Source organism: Callorhinus ursinus, unplaced genomic scaffold, assembly GCF_003265705.2.
Source record: "Callorhinus ursinus isolate GAN/ISIS: 27379988/994484 unplaced genomic scaffold, GSC_fseal_2.0 scaffold18, whole genome shotgun sequence".
Lineage (NCBI taxonomy): Eukaryota > Metazoa > Chordata > Mammalia > Carnivora > Otariidae > Callorhinus > Callorhinus ursinus.
In genome coordinates, this window is record NW_027397080.1 from 19,937,542 (window position 1) to 19,957,170 (window position 19,629).

General features: G+C 40.1%; 1 protein-coding gene and 1 pseudogene across 10 annotated transcripts in view; one reads left to right on the forward strand and one right to left on the reverse strand.

Annotated features, from left to right (window-relative positions):
* Window positions 1-19,629, forward strand: part of LUZP1 (leucine zipper protein 1) — a 100,532-nt gene that overhangs the window by 30,899 nt on the left and 50,004 nt on the right. The gene's annotated exons all lie outside the window — the stretch shown is intronic.
* Window positions 17,144-17,787, reverse strand: LOC112812192 (ATP synthase peripheral stalk subunit d, mitochondrial pseudogene; annotated as a pseudogene).

Here is a 19,629-nt window from a genome sequence, read left to right on the forward strand (position 1 = left end):
CTGGAGCATCTTTTCATGTGCTTATTGGCCATTGGTATATATTTCTTTGGAGAAATATCTATGCAGATCCTTTACCATTTTTAAAATTGTTTATTTGCCTTTTTATTGTTGAATTATAAAAGTTCTTTGTATATTTTGGATACTAGTCTCTCATCAGATAAGTGATTTGCAGATATTTTCTCTGAGTTTTTGGATTTTTTTTTAAACCTTTTTTTTTTAAGATTATTTATTTATTTGACAGAGAGCACAAGTAGGCAGAGTGGCAGGCACAGGGAGAGGGAGTAGCAGGCTTCCTGCTGGGCAGAGACCCCCCCCAATTCGGGCTTGATCCCAGGACTCTGGGATCATGACCTGAGCTGAAGGCAGACACTTAACCGACTGAGCCACCCAGGTATCCCTGAGTTTTTGGATCTACCTGCCTAGAATTCATTGCCCACCTTGTATGTCTACATGATATAGTAGAATTAGAGGTCCTAAAAGAGCATGTGTTGATTGAAGAAATTGCCATGCTACAGGTAACACTGAAGTTATGCAGTTCTAGAGGCCTTGGGTTACAAGAAAGATAGCATTTGACTGAGAGCTAGGGAAATTTGGGTTTTAGTCCTAGTGTTGCCATAGCCAGATAGTATGACCTTGGGCATATAATGTAATTCTCCATTTTCTCACCTGTAAAGTGAACGATTTGGACTAGGTAGTCTTTTAAATTTTTTTGTTTTTAAAGATTTTTTTTTAATTTATTTGACAGAGCACAAGCAGAGGGAGGGAGAGGGAGAAGCGGGTTCCCTGCTGAGCAAGGAGCCGGACGCGGGACTCGATCCCAGGACCCTGGGATCATGACCTGGGCCGAAGGCAGCCACTTAACTGACTGAGCCACCCAGGCGTCCCTGGACTAGGTAGTCTTTAAGGTCACCACTAAAGTTTTTTGAGTTGATAAGGGCCTGGGGGACACGTGTTACAGGTCAGATTATACTATCTTATTTGTTCTTAATACAGAAGTCTTGTGCATGCTGTTACTTTGCTAGAAAACTTTTTTCTCTTCAGTCAAGAACCCTGTCTTTCTTTAAAACTTATAGTAAATTCTGACCAGCTCCAGTCACATGAATAAACCTGGATTTTTATTAAAGAATTTAATCCAGTGTTCTCTATTACAAGTGATGAATTAGAGGCATAAAAATAGGGTCATTGATTTAATAATCACATTTGCTGGATATCTGCTCTGTTCCTGGCTCAGGCTATTTAGCTAGTTGGTGGCAGAATTGAGATGAGAACTGAGATCTCCTGGACTCTCAGTTCATTATTTCTAGTATACCACTTTGCCATGGATTACTAAATTAGAATCTGGTTAAGAAGTAGTATCAGGAATTTGCCAGTGTTTCAGCTAAGGGTTACAATAATTTGCCTCCAGATTTTGATCTTTAATTGATTAAGTGGGATTGACATATTTGTTACATATTTTAGGTATAAGTTGATCGATAGTTTTAATTTTTAATTATCTTTCTCTTGTTCAAGGACCTATTTTCAGCCTTAGAGAATTATATGTAGCTCTAAGGTCCCTAGTTGGCTGCCTGTGATTTTATTGTAACAATTCCAGTCCAACACCATTGGTGTTATACTGTCCCAGCCCATGGTCTCTCTGGTCACTGACTCCTGATGAAAATGATTTATATTGCCACTGTGCCTATTCCTAACCACCTGTTCCTGTTAATGTGGGTTTTCCAATTCTTCAATGGAATATGGAACTTCATTCCATATGTGGAATCACAAATACAGTTCACTTGAAAATCTCGTCTCTACCTAACCTTGCCCCATAAATAGGTACTAGTGCGGCTGATGGAATTATTTGAGTAGGAGCATAGCGTATTCCCAAGGAGTCTGCAGTTATTTATGTGCAGTGTCAAAACCCAAAAAGCACTTAAATGAAAAACATGATTCACTTCATAGCAAAATTTGACCTGAACTAAAGTGAGGCTATTTATGAGGTTTATTTATCCTACTTAGTATTCATATATATATGTGTGTGTGTGTGTGTGTGTGTGTGTGTGTGTGTGTGTGTGTGTGTGTACACAATATATAATATATAATATATATATATTTTAAAAGATTTTATTTATTTGACAGAGAGAGAGTTAGCAAGAGCAGGAACACAAGCAGGGGGAGTGGGAGAGGGAGAAGCAGGCCTCCGCTGAGCAGAGAGGCCGACATGGGGCTTGATCCCAGGACCCTGGGATTATGACCTGAGCCGAAGGCAGAGGCTTAACGACTGAGCCACTCAGGTGGCCCTATATATATATGTTTTTTATAAACTCTACCCCCAGCGTGGGGTCTCAAACTCATAACCCCGAGATCAAGAGTGGCATGCTCTACTGACTGAGCCGGCCAGGCACCCTGTGATTATTCATATATTTAAACTGTGGAAATACTGATGTGTTTGCCTACTGCATATTGCCCTAGTCCCTATTATATTATCTTTCCAAAAATCTAAAAAATTCTGAATTCCATAATATATTTAGCTCAAAACAAGGGTCTGTGGATCTGTATTTGTTTTGTTGTTTGTAGTTCCTTGTTATGTGGATTCTTCTTGAAATAAACCCCAGGGGGTTGAATTTTTGTACTGGGCCTTCATTGGACAGCTAACTTCCACTACTGTTCTTTGTTTTTCAAAGAACATTGCTGTGCCACCTATTCATTAATATTGCTGAAGGAGTTTTCTCTTGCTCTTTAAAAGAGTTGAGAATTCTTTATGGTTTGTTTTTTTACTCTTCAATTATTGTTTTGGAAAATTTCTAAACCTATTAAACAATTGAGCGAATAGTATTATGAATACTCATATACCTTTCACCTATATCAGTGGTTCTCAAAGGGTTATTTACAGCTCCCTGGGGGCCCCAAGACCCTTTAAGGGGATCTGCAAGGTCAGAACTATTTTCATAATAATACTAAGACGTCATTTGTCTTTTTCATTGTGGTGATATTTGTACTGATGATGCAAAAGCAGTCAATGGTGGATAAAGCTGTTGGTGCCTTAGCACAAATCAAGGTAGTGATATCAAATTGTATTAGTAATAATTATGTTTGTGACACACTTGCAGTAAAACAGCAAATGTCAGTTTCATTTAAGAATGTTCTTGGGGAGCCTGAGTGGCTCAGTAGGTTAAGTGTCTGCCCTCGGCTCAGGTCCTGATCTGGGATCGAGCCCCACATCGGGCTCCCTGCTCAGCGGAGAGTCTGCTTCCCCCTCTGCCCTCCCCCGCTGTTTGTGCGCTCTCTCTTTCTCTGTCAAATAAATAAATAAATAAAATCTTTAAAAAAATATTCTTGATGAAGCAGTAAAAATTACTAATTTTATTAAAATTTGATTTTTGAATACACATCTTTTTAATATTCCTTGTGTTGAAATGGGGTGAAATACTTCTACATATCAGGGTATAGTGTTTATTTGAAGAGTTGGTTTGAGTTGCAAGCTAATAAACCTCTTTTTTCATGAAACATCATTTTTACTTGAAAGAATGAGTGACAAACTGGTTACTCAGATTTGGGTATTTGGAAGACTTTTTGGAAATGAGTGAAATGAAGTTTGTCACTTCAAGGAAAACAACTGAAAGTACCTATTGCCAATGATAAAATTCAGATTTCAAGCAAAAATTAGAATTTTGTAACTTACAGCTGTCACTATGAGCTTGTCAGCTTCTCAGTACTTAGTCTTTTTTTGATGGGATTGGTGGTATATTAACCATAGTGATTTTTGGGGGCACCTGGGTGGCTCAGTTGGTTAAGCGTCTGCCTTTGGCTCAGGTCATGATCCCAGAGTCCTGGGATCGAGCCCCACATTGGGCTCCCTGCTCAGCGGGGAGTCTGCTTCTCCCTCTCCCTCTGCCTGCTGCTCTGCCTACTTGTGCTATCTCTGTCAAATAAATAAATAAAATCTTTAAAAAACAAAACAAAAAAACAATAGTGATTTTTTGAACTGTACAATGAAATGTGTCAGCGTTTAAGATCTGCATATCTTTCAGCTTAGTGAACCAGTATTTACCAAATGATCAAGGCAGGATTTTATAAAATCATGCTTGGTAAAAGATCCATTCAAAGTGCAAGATAGACCAATGAATTTTAATGTAACAGCGTATGAAAAGTTCCTATGGATATGGCTTCAGATTCCAAATACAACTAACCTGTGAGAAACTACTACTTGTCAAGTTAGGTGTAGTATCATAGAAGAATATCTCTCATCTTAAAAGGCTATCAGGGCACTCTTTTCAAGTGCATAGTATGTGAAGTTGTTATTTTCTTCTCATACAACAAAATGCCATATTGTAATCATGACGCAGAAACAGGTATGATATTTCAACAACAGACGTTAAAGAGAGTTGCAAAAGTGCAAAACCAGTGCCACTCTTCTTACTAAATTTTTTGATTTTGGAAAATTACTTTTCATAAAAATGTTACTTATGGTAACATAATGAGCTTATTGTAATTTGAAAATTAATATGTGTTTTAAAATTTTCTCAGCTTTAATTTTTTATATGGCAAATCTAGATTCATATAAACAAAAGCCCTTTGGGGTCTTCAGTAATTTTTAAGAGTGCAAAGGAGTCCTGAGATCAAGAAGTTTGAGAACGAATGGGGTGCCTGGGTGGCTCAGTCGTTAAGCGTCTGCCTTCGGCTCAGGTCATGATCCCAGGGTCCTGGGATCGAGCCCCGCATCGGGCTCCCTGCTCAGCGGGGAGCCTGCTTCTCCCTCTCCTTCTCCCGCTGCTTCTGTTCCCTCTCTCTCTGTCCAATAAATAAATAAAATCTTTAAAAAAAAAAAAAGTTTGAGAACGACTGATCTAAATTCACGATTGTTAATCTTTAGTCATAATTGCTTTTTTCTGTTTAATATTTTTTCTGAAACATTTGAAAGCAAGTTGCATTCATCATAACCTGTAACCACTAAATTCTGCATCCAGCATTGATACATTGTCTAATGTTCGTTCATTTTCAGATATCCCAGTTGTTCCATAAATGTTCTTTATTTCTTCCCCTCCCCTTTAGAATCCACTTCAAGGATTTCTTGTTACATTTGGTCCTCATGCTCCTTTTAATCTAGAGCAGGGATTGGCAAACTTTCTTTGAAGGACCAAATAGTAAATATTTTTGGCTTTGCGGGCCATACTATCTCTTGAAGAGAAAAGCACCCAGAGACAGTATGTAAATGAATGGGCATGGCTGTATTTTGGTAAAACTTTAGTTTGCAGACCCCTGATCTAGAAAATCTCCACTCTTAACTTCTCTCTCTGTGTGTCTAATAACACTTCCTCTTTTGAAGAGTCTGGGCCAGTTATAATGTCCCGTAAACTGGATTTGTCTGATTGTTTTCTCATGCTGAGATGCAAGGTAAACATTTTTGGTAAGAAATACCACATAGATGATGCTGTGAGATTCCCTTTGTATCTTATTGGGAGGCACATAATGTTAGTCTGCTCCATTATTGTTGATGGTAAATTTGACTTCATTAAAAGGTACTTACTCCCCTTTATAAGTAATCTGTGGGTGACTTTGAGACATTGTGAATATCTTATTCTCCTACCAAATGGTTTTAGCTTTCACTGATGATCCTTTCCTGAATCAGTTATTACATTGGTGGTTGTGATTATAGTTCTTAACATCTGCTTAAGTAACAACAGCAATAAAAAATAAATTGTATCTTCAGAATAGTACTCATGAGCAAATTTATTTAGAAAGCCCTATTAATATATATTGTTACTGTGAGTCTGTGGTTTAGTTTCCCATCGTAGACTGTTTCCCCGGGAGGGTGAGGCTGAAAGATTGGGTCTGCATGTGTTGTACTGAACAGCTGCTTTCTAGAAGCAGGGTTCTAAAATATGGTGTTGTCTTCTGAGCCCAAGGCTGCTTATTAAGGACCAGACCTAGTCTGGATTGGAAGTTTTCTTTGCCATGGCTAGTTTTTCCTCTTCTTTACCTTTTTTGTCAATATTTCACGGATTTTAGTGGTTCAGTTTGTGGATCCTGTAGTACTGTCTTGATCAATTTTTGTCTATGCGTTGAAGCTTGTGCTCAAAACCAAGTAGTTACAACTTAGAAATAAAATTTTTAAGAGGAACATTTTTTTCCCACTACCTTCTTATGAAAAATTTTGAACTTACAGAAAAAGCTAATAATCTAATAAATACTTATACCTTTTAGCTGGATTCAGTAATTGTCAACTGTTTGCCTTATTGTACTTATGTTGTGTATATATATATATATATTTGTATATATGTATCCATTTTTTTCTTAACTATTTGATACCCTGCAGATGTGTAACCCTCTAGAGTAAGGATACTCTACTACATAACCACCATACCGTTATCACACCTGACAAAAGTCTGTTTCTAGTATATATCAGTTCATACTGTCTTTCATAGTTGTTTTTTGAGAAATATTCTTTTTTTTTAAGATTTTATTTATTTATTTGAGAGAGAGAATGAGAGATAGAAAGCATGAGAGGGAAGAGGGTCAGAGGGAGAAGCAGACTCCCTGCTGAGCAGGGAGCCTGATGTGGGACTCGATCCCGGGACTCCAGGATCATGACCTGAGCCGAAGGCAGTCGCTTAACCAACTGAGCCACCCAGGCGCCCCGAGAAATATTCTCTTGAAGAACAGTAATTGATGAGAGATTGACATACAATTGAGCAATGAAGTGCTCTGTGTAGTCTCTGACCGGAGTAACTGTAAGTTCGCGTGGTGCCCTGCAGGTAGCTGCAATGAATTGGATTTCATTAGTCAATAAAATGAGGTCATCTGATTGCAGAGGAGGAGGTTCAGGGCTTCTTTAGCTTATTATGATCAAGTGTTGGACCTTTCAGCATGTCAATGAACGTGATAAATTGAAAACATAAATGAGAATGATGTCTAGCCTAGTGCCTGGTTCATAGTAGATACTTAATGAGTATTTGTTGACTTAATTAAAGATGTAATTGGAAGCACGTGCCAGGAGACTATAATTGAGCATTTATTTCAGTGCATTTAGTGTCTGTTAGGTATTTGTAGGAGATAAAGAAGTAGAAAAATGGTATTCATGCTCTTGTGGAGAGCTCTACAGTATTAAGTGAGAGGAAATACTCTTTTTCCTTAAAGCGATCTTTATTGAATAATTATTATGTTTATAACATTGTACTGGGGGCAGTATAAAGGAATGAGAAGTCTGTACTAACCTTAAGGACTTTTGCATAATAGTTGGAGTAATGTGGTATAAACACACAAAAAGGGGCGCCTGGGTGGCTCAGTTGGTTAACCGTCTGCTTTCAGCCCAGGTCATGGATCCCAGGATGTTGGGATCGAGCCCCACATGGGGCTCCCAGCTCAGTGGGGAGTCTGCTTCTTCTCCGTCTGCCCTTCCCCTCACTCATGCTCTCTCTCTCTCTCAAACAGATAAATAAAATCTTTAAACACACACACACACACACACACACACACACATGAGTGTACTGTTTAAGAGAATAATACCTCTATCATGGTAGTATATGCTTACATGCTAGATAGCAGTAGGTGCTCAAGAAGGGAAGAATTAATGAGTAGTGGGTATGGAATAGTTCCACTGAAGGACATGGCATTGAATTGTTTCTTGAACTGATTTGATGAGATGGAGGAGGAGATGACGGCCATTCCGGGCAGGGGAGATGTCTGGGCAAAGGTATAACATGAAGGAATTTGTCCTCAGGAACTATTGAGTAGATCAGTCTGTCCAGGGAAAGGAAAAGATAATGACTAGCATGCCAGGGCCTCGAGTGACAGACTGAGGAATTTAGACTTCAGTTTCCAGTTGTAATGGGTGCCCCTCATAAATCTTATGTGTGCATTAGTGCCTTGTATTCTGAATCAGTTAATCAACTAATACTTAACTGCTATGTTCTTTGTATTCTTTGAAATTCTAACAGCCTTGATCACTTGCAGATGTAAAATTGTGATTCTGGCACATGGTTTCTATGTAGATATAGAAACAGATGCAGAAAAGAATGAACCAGGGAAAAAAATTCTTTTAAGTGGTCTTACTTCCTTGGGAAAGTTTGATGGGGTGGGATTTGTGTCACTAGTAGGTGCTGAGTAGTTGGGAGGATTTTGTTGTTGAGAGATGGATTGGGGGAAATGTTGGAACTGTTAAGAAAGGCTTTGCTGATGTTAAAATGTGTTGCAAGATTCCAAATCTTATTGTCATCTTTATAATCTAGATTTTGATAAGGCAATGGTCACTTATGTTTGAGGACCAAAAATAAGAATGTGAGCCCAATGGTAAGATTTTATCTTGATCATTATTTAAAATACAACCACCGGGGGGCGCCTGGAGGGCGCAGTGGTTAAGCTTCGGACTTGGTTTTGGCTCAGGTCCTGATCTCCAGGTCGTGATATCCAGCCCTGCTTTGGACTCTGTGTCTGCTTGAGACTCTCCCTCTCCCTCTGCCCCTCCCCCACCTCTAAAATAAATAAATCTTAAAAAAAAAATACAACCACCTACACATACAATCCCGATAGCGCCCTAACTAATTAACTAACTCACAGTCTGTCTCACCTAACCAAACCCCACTGGTTTAAGAAGGATTTTATAATTTCTTACCAATCTCAGCCATGTCATTGATAAATGCACTTTATGACATTCACTAGGAGTAATGCTACATAGTCTTTTATTTAAAATTAAAGTATTTAAGATTATTGAGAATTTTTTTCTGTATTCTGCTTATTTTCTCTTTAGCTAATGGAGGACTAAGCCAGTATGTAGACTTACGCTGTGATAGTGTTTATTGGCTGTCCCTAAGAGTGAGCTTTTATAAGCTGGAAGAAATCATCTGGACTCTTGTTTTAATCACCCTGGTTTATAGATCTGATTTATCTGAATGGGTAAGTGCCTTAGCATGAAAGGAAGGAATTATCTGGATATAGAGGAGCCCAGGCTCCTCTTTCCTCTCCCCTCTATACATTGTGGTGAGATCATTCATGATCCTTCTCAAAACAAAATAATATATTGATGTTTATATCCCATTTCTCTGCCGTTGAGAGACTTAATGGTGCAGTTGGAAAAATAGGACTTAAGACATAAAAAGGGTAAGGCACATCATTTCCTTTTTTTTTCTTTTTGACTATATTCCCTATGCTGTACTTTTTATCCCCATGATTTATTTATTTTATAACTGGACATTTTTTAAAAAAGATTTTATTTATTTGAGAGAGAGCGAGCAAGTGAGAGAGCAAGAGAGCATGAGCCAGGGGAGGGGTAGAGGCAGAGGGAGAAACAGACTCCCTGCTGAGCAGGGAGCCCGATGTGGGACTCGATCCCAGGACCCTGAGATCATGACCTGAGCTGAAGGCAGACGCTTAACTGACTGAGCCACCCAGGTGCCCCTATAACTGGAAATTTACTTATTTTATAACTTCACCTATTTGTCCAACCCTGTCCCCTCTGGTAACCACTAGTTTATTGTCCGTATTTATGAGTCTGTTTCTCCTTTTGTTGTTTGTTCGTTCGTTTGATTTTTAGATTCCATATATAAGTGAAATCACATGGTATTTGTCTTTGACTTTTTTTTTTTAAGATTTTATTTATTTATTTGAGAGAGAGAGACAGAGAGGGAACAGAAGCAGGGGGAGTGGGAGAGGGAGAAGCAGGCTCCCTGCTGAGCAGGGAGCCTGATGCGGGACTCGATGCCAGCACCCTGGGATCATGACCTAAGCTGAAGGCAGACGCTTAATGACTGAGTCACCCAGGCGCCCTGTCTGACTTACTTTGCTTAACATAATACTCTCAGGTCACATCCTTCCTTTCTTTAGGAAAGTTTAGGACTAGTTGGGAGTTTAGGACATTTACCTCTTACATTGCTTCCACCATGTAGTAGAACTTTAAATAATGCTGGCCTTATAGGTTGAGATTTACATCAAATTCTTATTCTGCTATCAAGGTTCAGATCACACTAATAATTATCTCTGTATAACGCTTTACAGTTTATGAAGTGTTTTTATAAGAATTACCACATTTAAATTTTAGGACACTACTGTTGGGTGGGGAGGCAAGAGCATTTATCACTATTTTATAGCTGAAACACCAGAAACTTGAACTCAGATTTTACTTCATGTCTGCCTCCTAATGTACTAAACGACACTGCTTTTATGATTTCATTTGCTTTATATCCAGATTTCCATAATAATAATTATGTTTTGAAAAGTTCCATTTTGGAATAACTGAAAAAGCTGTGTTTTCCATTACTTATTCAAAGGGAGTTAAATGAACATGATTTTTTTTTTTTAAGCTAAAGTTGGACCGAAGAATTTGATCTTAGGCAGATTCTTGAGTTTGAATTAAAATGTCCTATTTAACTCTCATGAATTCAGCAAACATTTATCAGACGTGTTCTATGTGCCAGGCTTTAGTGCAGGGGATGGGAGATGGGAGGAGACTTGGGAATGAAAAGTGTTAAAATAAAAAAAGCAAGAATTTAAAGTCAAGTAGACTTGAATTCAGAATCTAGCCTGCTACTATTTAATTTTATTTATTTTAAAGATTCTGTTTATTTGAGGTGGGGGAAAGAGAGAGAGCGGGGGTGAGAGGCAGAGGGAGAAAGAGAAGCAGACTCCCCGCTGAGCAGGGAGCCAGACACAGGGCTTGATCCCAGAACCCTGGGATCATGACCTGAGCCAAAGATAGCTGCTTAACCGACTGAGCCACCCAGACACTCCTTGCTAACTTATTTATTAGTTGTAAATTATTTAATTCCTTGGAGCTTCAAATTCCTAATCTATAAAATGGGGATAATAATACCTATTTTGTAGGGTTGTTTTGAGGATTAGGGTGATGTATATGAAGCACTTGGTATAGTCTTTTATGAGTCATTATCACTCCTAAGCGAATGAATAGGCAAATGTGTGTGGTGAGAGTTAGCTGCGTCTTGACAGAAAGTGTTTGGCTGACCCAGTACAGAATCGAGTGAAGTATGTTTGGCTGCCAACATACTATGTTCTGCTTTTGTTAAAACTTGCAGCTCTCACACTGGTGTTTGCCAACATTGCATTTGACTTCTCACATAGTAGAAGCCAAGTCATTCCTATGGAATATAAGTCATTTGGAAACATCTGTAGGCTGGACCTTTAAACCTCTATTGCAGTTCAGTTGGGGGGGAAAAAATCTCACATTACAATAGGGCAGTGAAAGTCATGTGACAGGGAGCCTTTTGGGCAGGCACCCAGATTCAGCTTCCTGAGCCATGTAGCCATCTGAAGGATGACACTGGTGACAGTGCATATGGAAGGCAAACTGAATGGGATGAAAGACCAAGAACTTATTTTGTTTTCTGAAAGGGTGTTTCATTCATTTGTAAACATTTATTGAGCATCCACAATATATCGGGTACCATTCTGGGTGCTAGGAATACAGTGGTGGTGGTGGGAAAGCCCTTTTTCTAGTAGAGCTTATGATCTAGTAAGGGAGAGTGTAAATAAATATAAAATATAATGAATCTCTGGTAATGCTAAGTACCATGAAGAGAAATAAAACAAAAAGCAAGGTCCACGTTAGAGGAGGGGTGCTTATTTATAGAGAGGATCTCACTTTAGATAGGATGGAATGGAAGACTTTTCTGAGAAGTAAGACACAGCCCAGAATGAAGCCAGTGAGTCGCCATCCAAGAAAAGGAGCCCAAATGGTGTGTTTCAGTAACCCCGTAGAAGGGTCTTTGGTATGAGGAGTGGAGGTGACACTGACTTCGGAAGTGGCTTTAGGAGGTGGAAGTGGGGATTACCTTATTAAAGTGCTTAAAATCAGCCCATATTGATTCTCAATATGGGAGAGAGTGGGTCTGCTACTGTTGAAAATCAGTTGGGCATCCTTGGAACACATAGTGTAGGTTACACCTCCCAGAAAACGTACATTTAGTTGTCCAGGAGAGCTAACAATGTGCTTTTTCCTCACAGTGTTTTAAAAAGCATAGTCTTTGGACCTTCTGTATCAGAATACAAATACAAATATATGGGCTCCACAATAGATCCAATTAATGAGACTATTCGAGGATGGTCCCTGGGAATCTGCAGTTTCAACAAGTAATTCCATAGCTATACTGAGATTTGAAAATTAGTGTTTGTAATCTTGTTGATAGAAATCATCTTTGTCCCAGGCTTAATAGGTGGGCAGGCAAGTATGCTTATTTAAGATTCATTACTTTTCATAATTTACATCGGAGCTTGCATTTCCTTTTGCATTGATTCAGTTGTTGGCTTTAGTCTCAGATATACTGTAGCCTCTATATTAAGATGTTTTGCTGATGAGCCAGCAGAAAACCAAACTGGTCCTCTTTGCTTACATTATTTGGTGTTTTCACCATCAGCCATATCCCTGGGAAGGAGCAGACTCTGAAAGGAGAATGCTGCATTGGCTGTGTGACTTAGATGCTGTAGAAAAAAGCTTGCTTACACTCAGTCGTTTTGTCTTGTTTTGTCTTCTGTTAATTGAAATTTCTAGTTATTTACTTGTGATTAAGGTTTTTACATTTTTTTCATAGGTCTTTAACATTTAAAATGCTAAATCAAAGGGAAAATCGAGAATGAGGATATTGGGAAAGTATTTAATATATTTAGTGGTAGACACTCAATAAATACTCAGTTTGATTTCAGTGGAGGGGCTGGAAACAATCAGCAGTGGCAAATTTAAACCATCTGTAGATGGTCAAACCAGATCCTTAAAGGCGTCACAGCCAACATTCTAGTGGGCACACCGTTGAAGAAAGTATGCACTGTTTCCCCCATATCGAATTTTAGTGGTACCCTTGATATTCATGGTCAGGTTGTGGGAAGGCTAGCTTCGAAGCCTGTCTGCCAGGACCCATCTCCAGACTGGTGGCCCAGCTTAAGACTTTTGTACCTTGCCTCTTGGGTACTATTGTGGTTGCAGTCTTTCTGTGGCCTCTTGGAAAGAGGTGGAGCCTTTTATTTATTTTTTATTTTATTTTATATTTTATTTTATTTTATTTTAATGTTAGTCACCATACTATTTATTCTTTTAAAAGATTTATTTATTTATTTATTTATTTATTTATTTATTTGACAGAGAGAGACACAGCGAGAGAGGCAACACAAGCAGGGGGAGTGGGAGAGGGAGAAGTAGGCCTCCCGCCGAGCAGGGAGCCCGATGCGGGGCTCGATCCCAGGACTCTGGGATCACCATGACCAGAGCTGAAGGCAGATGCTTAACAACTGAGCCATTCAGGTGCCCCGAGGTGGAGCCTTTTAAAATTTGAAAGGGCCTTCAAATGAATGAAAGTCTGTATTTTTTATCTTACTGTTAAAGAAACCAAGATTCAGAGAATCAAAATTTTCTCCAAGGCCTAGATACTGGATACTAGAATATGAAGTCTGGTGATGTAGTTTCCTTCAATAGGGTCATCCAGTTGAGTCATCTTTTTAAAATGTGCCCCTTCCCTCAAGGGCTGTTCTGGTTTTGCTTCAGGGTTCTTGTAGCCCCTCCATCGGAGCACTTGGTTGTTTTTGACTTTGCCTGGCCAGTGATCGGGAGGCCCAGGTAAGGTGTGGGTGGGAATTTATATCTTGCTTCTTAGTAAAAATTATGTAATGTTTTAAGAGAAAAGCTCTTGCAATTAGGGCATATGGAGGAGCAGAAACTGGCCCCGAGTCACACCACAAAGCCCAGAGGAGGAGGAGAGTTCACGGAGTTGGTCTCTTTGCTTGGAACCATATATTTACTTTCTCTTCCCTCCCTTTCTTTAGCCACTTGACTCCCATAAACTCAGTCTTATGAAGAGGTATGTATGGTGTGGCTTAAAGGGTTTGAGTTGGGATTCTGGACACCTAGCTTTTAGGTCTAATTTTGCTCCAAGCCTCCATTTTCCTCTCTTTGGACCTTATTTTCCCCATCTTTAAAATGAATGGCTGGATAATTGATCCTCAAAGATCTTTTTAGCTCTGATATTCTTTGATTTCATGGATCCTGGAAGGTTCTGACGCTGTTTGATAAGGGCCACAACTTGAAGTTTGCTCCGACACACAGCATAGATTCTTTATGGGAACTTTACCACAGTATACCCTGGGAGGGGGCCTCAGGCTAATCCCCCCGCACCCCCAGGAATGTTTCTGAGACTGTGGCTTTTATAGATAAGGCAGTTTTGTTTTTGTTTTTGTTTTTAAAGAGAATGTAAAAGGTTAAAAATAAGAGTGAGAGAAGACTTCAAAGTTGGATCTGTGGGGAGTATATTAATGTGTATCCCACGTAACTTCTAGAATAACAGCATTTGTTCAGTCTATGTAGGGTGGCATAGTATTGTGGCATTCTTCTGATGCTGTTGCAAAGAACAAGGGGCCATAAGGAAGTTCAAAGTCCAGTTAGTTTCCACCTTTGGAAAAGGTGTGCCAGCTTACCTCAGGGCCCATCAGGAGGAAGAGCTGCTGAGGACAGGATTTCCAGCTTCGTCTGAGCTCCCACTTCCTAGTAGAATGATTTGAGCCCCTCTCAGCTCTGTACGACTAGAAAATCTGCAGTTTAAGCTTGGCTTGTTTGGCTTAAATTATGGGAGTTTGTTCCCCCTAAAAATGTCACTTCAACCCAAGGACAGCTTAATGATTCTTGTAGGGTACTCAGAGCTCTCTGGGGATGAGTCTGTCCCCAGAGCAGGCTTGATGGCTGTGTTGTAAGGACCTAAATCCAGAGAAGAGTCTGGCTCTGTGCTGGAAACCATTCACCTCATGCTTTCTTCTTCCCAGTGGGTGGGGTTCCCTCCAGGCCTGCCTGAATGAAAAGCATTTAGCTGACTTCCTGATCATGCCCTGTCTTGTCCTTCATTTTTTCTTTGCTTTTCATTATTTGCTGCAGCTCAGCCCATCTAGTTGTGGCTTTACACAAGGCAATAGCCTCCAAGCTTTGTACATGTTTGTAACTGGAAAAAAAACTTTAAAAGCTTGAGTTAGGGCAAAGGAGTTTAGGTCTGTTCAGGGGATTAGGGTGAGGAGTGGGGAAGGTAGAGAGGTGGGGAAACTGGGATCCAAGAAAACACTGTAGGTGAGGGATTTGAGGAAATGGAGCTTTGGGTTGCTGACAGGGCAGAAAAAACTTGAGGAATGCTCCCGTTTGATAAATAAGCTATTTCTAGTTTGCAGAGTAAGAGTAGTTTCACCAGCATAGTGGAATCTTCAGTCATGTTTGTAACTTAAATTAATCAGTTTAGGCTGTGCCAGAGAAGTGTCAGGTGGCATGCTAATTTCCTCCAACTTTTAGTTATGTCTGGCTAAACTCCTGTAGTCCTGTGGCTGGGCCTCAGGGCATGTGAATGGGGAGTAATTGGGGGAGGGGGGAGGGGGAGAGCTGCTGCTGATGGAGATGCTCCTCCAGTAGAGAGAACCTGTGTGCTAGGCCCCCGCCCTAAGGCATGCACTGGGGCTATAGGTCTCTGCGTAGATGTAATGTGGTGTTTAAATTCAGAGTGATCCCTTGTGGGACCCCAAGCATGACCTTGGGTGGAACTGCCTTAGAATCTGATTTGCTATTTTTCCAGTTAACTTGGCATTCTGTGCTCATCTTTCTTGGTCCTTATTTTACCTCTGCCTTAAGTGATTTTTAATGGGTTTTAAGCTCCCAGTTATCATTTATTCAGCACACTTTTATTCAGCGCCCTCTAAAATGTGTGCCTGGCATTATTGTAGTGCTAAGTGTCCTTTGATCTTTGTTTCTTAGAGAATCTCGATTCTGTATGTGTTCTGTTGACGAATGTCAACCTGTTAATTAAGTATTTTAATTTTTAATTTTGGGAAAGGCAGTTTATGTCAATTATTGGGACACAAAAACATGTTTAGTGATCTGATTTTGGGTACTATATGCTCATTTAGAGGAGCCGGACCTTCCTAACTAGAAGATGTGACCTTTGCTCTTGTAAGAATTCACAGTAGTGTGGAGAAAACAGTAACCTTACAAGTTAGTGAGAAAATACTGGAGCAAGTACAGACTGAATCAGCTGTGCGTGGCTGACAAATAGCCCGAGCGCTGCAGGGCTCTCTGGTCGGCAGGGTTTAGAGCTTCCCACTGGAGCAAATTTTGCTCTTAACTTCTTTAGCTTTTATACACAGAGAGGTTAGCTAGTAGCTTTTGAGTGTGGCTGTGGGCTGGCCTTATTTTTTTGCTTAAAGCATAATAAAAGTAATCGATAGGGGCACCTGGGTGACTCGGTCAGTGAAGTGTCTGACTCTTGATTTCTATTCAGGTCATGATCTCAGGGTTGTGAGATCAAACTCCGTGTGGGGCTCTGTACTGGGTGTGGAGCCTGCTTAAGATTCTCTCTCTCCTTCTCCCCCTCCATCTCTCTCAAAAAATAAAAGTAATCTCATGGGGATAAGGAAAACTTAAGAGGTAGTTAGCTTAATAAAGCAAAGCAGCTAGTGGGCTGACCGATCCATCTTATTTGGGGGAGACTGGGGGATTGGAAATGGTGATGTTCCTGTTTCTCTTTCTGGGCACTGACGACAGGGGCTGCCTATGAAAGCCTTCATTTAGAAGCTTTCAGCTTGCCTTAGGTTAGCAAATTATTTAAAATATGAGCCTCTGTTTCCTCACATATAAAATGGGTTTGATAATACCTCCTCATAGAGTTGTGAGAGTGTATGGGAGTGAAAGCGCTTTGAACTATGAAATCATGTATAAGCATTAGGTATTATTATTAGCAGGCATACTATTTAGGGAGGAAGAGGCATGGACTTTTGAGGGGGCAGGACATCTTGGAGCCTTTCTGATGATTCTGAGCATCCTAGAATCTGGACTTCCTTTAGTTGGTATTAATAAAGAAAATAATGTTCAGTGTTACTACTCAGTGTTACATGTGGGAGATGATTTGTTCTTATATAAGTACACCTATGCTTGTAAGAACATAAATATAGGCACTCCTCATAGTGTCCAGCTATTTAGCCATTGAACATTGACTGAACTATTACTGTATGCTGAGTTCTATGTATGTGCTTGGATTTGGAGATGAAATACTATAATCTTGGCCTTCTAAGAGCTCACAGTTTGGTGGGGGGAGATAAACAAGTAGATAATTACAATACAGGATGGTAAGTGCTATCTATGTTAGAAGCAATCCTAGGGTCTTTCAGAGGGGCCTGTTCTTGATTCCTCTCACCTTCCTCTCCAGACTTTGTTTTTTTTTTTTTTTTTTTTTTTTTTTTTACCGTATCATTATTTTTAATGTCCAGCGTTTACAATACGAGGGCCAGAGCTTTCTCCCCAACTCAAGTTTATAAATTCTCAGTTGGCTTGTGAGGCCAATAGGGATACTTCTTCTTGTCTAATCTGGCTTCTGGGAAGACTTCAGTCAGGTCCTCAGTGGTCATCTGATCAAATGGAATTATGTTCCTCATCTTCTCCAGCTCTTTTTCATATTCCTCAATCCCGGCCTTTGAGAGAGACAAAAACTCGGCACAGCTTTTCACATCTTCTTTTTCTTCAGCATCCACCCGAACAGTGTATTTATCCTCTGGCACAGGAACCTTCAGGGCATTAAACTTCTTCTCAAAGTCATCTACTAAACCAGCCTTTGCCACATTGGCCTTGTAGTAAGCCCAGTTGATAGCAGGTGGTTTCTCAGGGAGAGTAGCCAACCTGGAGGTAAGTGTCTCATTCCAGGATTTCAGGGAGTTAGCAATGGCCTTCTGGTTTCGGGGTATGATCTCCCCAAAAGCTACCCAGTCAATGGTTTTTAGAGCAAGTTTTCGTGCAGCCATCTTGAGATCCTTCACCGACCCCGGCGGCCTAGAGTCCACAGCAGCAAGGAACGGAACTGGGTCCCAGACTTTGTTTAAAAGCTGTACGAGATCATAGGGAGGCCTGGAGAGATGAAGCAGTTTGCCTAAAGTGATACCCATAGCTAGTTGGTAGTGAAACTAGAACTAAAATATGAGTTGTGATATTCAGTCTCTTAAAACTTTGTTCTTAGTTCCGTTAGCACTAACCCAAGTTTTTCCTCCCTTGCCCTAGATTCCTACTCTTCTCAAAGAGGTAACTCTCTGTCCTCTCTGCTCCACCATCTTTTCAAGCTTCGGTTCTTACTACCTTGTCTCACAGTCCTATTGAAATGGAAGGAGAAAGGCTTGGGAGTCTTAAGTTTGAGCTTGCTGAGGTAGAAGAATGGACCTTAGCATTGGCTGCACATTAGAATTGCTTAGAGAGCTTTTATAAAATACTGATACCTAGGATTCTGATTTTTTACTCCCATATTCGTTTGCTCATTATTGAGATGACTTATTTAAAAAAAATTTTTTTTTTTAGATTTTATTTATTTATTTGACACAGACATAGTGAGAGGGGGAACACAAGCAGGGGAAGTGGGAGAGGGAGAAGCAGGCTTCCGGGCTGAGCAGGGAGCCCAATGCGGGGCTCAATCGGGACTTCGGGATCTGAGCCAAAGGCAGACACTTAATGACTGAGCCACCGGGCACCCGAGATAACTTATTTTAGCTTAATATTCCACAAAAGGAATACATCAGTTAGAAATTGTCTCTTTCTCAGAAGACATAGATTATTTTTTCTTTCTCATAATTTCTCAGGTCACTGAACTTGTCCCAATCTGCAGCAGCTCAAGTCTGTCTTAGAAAAAGTTTGAAACCTCTGTTGCCAAGCTTCCAGAAGCAGACCCATTAAAAATTTTTTTTAAAGATTTTATTTATTTAGAGAGAGTGTGCATGAGCGGGTGGAGAGGGAGAGAGAGAATCTTAAGCAGGCTCCACACCTAGCAGCTCTAAAGACCCTGAGATCATGGCCTGAATCAAGAGTCGGCTGCTTAACTGACTGAACCACCCAGGTGCCCCAATACTCAATGAATTTTTATATATGTATACTTCATGTAAAGACTGCTCACATCAGGATATGCATCAAGTCAAGATAGAGAATATTTCCAGAACTCCAGAAGGCTCCCTTGTGCTTCTTCCTCATCAGTACTGGCTGCCCAAGTTACCACTTATTGTGACTTCTATCTCCATTGATTAGTTTTGTGAACTCTTGAGTTTCGTGTAATAGAATATAAATAGAATCAGTATGCACTCTTTTGGGTCTGGCTGCTTTTGCTCAACACTGTGTCTGGATATTGGGTATTCCATCTATGTTGTATGTAGGAGTATGTAATGTTTTATTGTTTGGATGTACCACAATTATTTATTCTGTTGATGGACATTTGGGATCCTGTTTTTTAAATATTTATTAATAAATAAATAGAGATAGAGCGAGAGCAAGTGAGAGAACATGAGCGGTGGGGAGGGGCAGAGGGAGAGGAAGAAGCAGGCTCCCTGCTGAGCAAGGAGCCCAATGTGGGGCTCGATCCCAGAACCCTGGGATCACATCTGAGCCGAAGGCAGACGCTTAACTGACTGAGCCATCCAGGCACCCTGGACATTTGGGATCTTAACAGTTTGGGCTTTTTGACAAAGCTGTCATGGATACTCAGAAGTGTTGTGTATGTCTTTTGGTGGACGTATGCTCTCATTTCTCTTGGGTGTATACCCAGGAATAAGATTCTAGGTCATATATCAGCTCTGGTAGATACTGCTAAAGAGTTTGGTTGTACTAGGTGTTAGCATTCAGTTTTTTTTTTTTTTTTTTTTTTTTTTTTTTTTAAGTAGGCTCCATGC